The sequence below is a fragment of the Nanorana parkeri genome, unplaced genomic scaffold, assembly GCF_000935625.1.
Source record: "Nanorana parkeri isolate BGI_ZX_2015 unplaced genomic scaffold, ASM93562v1 scaffold3789, whole genome shotgun sequence".
NCBI lineage: Eukaryota > Metazoa > Chordata > Amphibia > Anura > Dicroglossidae > Nanorana > Nanorana parkeri.
This window is the reverse complement of record NW_017310057.1, coordinates 31,515-31,864: the sequence shown is the minus strand read 5'-3', so window position 1 is coordinate 31,864 and position 350 is coordinate 31,515.

The window sequence follows — 350 nt, the reverse complement described above, 5'->3', positions numbered from 1 at the left end:
GGTCCCTGATGGCAGCACATGGTGGGTGGTCTGTAGAGTCTTATCCATCATGAGGAACGGAAGCTCCTCCCACAAGATGGCCGCATGGAGGAGCGTGTCGGTAAGGATTAGAGGAGAGCGATCCCTACGCTGCGCCGTACATCCTCCATGTGTTCGTGTTGCAGCAAACGCACTTCTCTCCCGCCAGGTAAAGGGATCCCGGGACTCGGAGTTCTCCCACCTGCAGCAGAAGACGGCACAGGAAGTGGTGCAATTTGTGGTGCAGCTGCTGAACCCTCTGTGCAACCACATGGAGAACACCCACAACTACTTCCAGGTCAGAGGTCACCGCTCATTACCCATGTGATGTC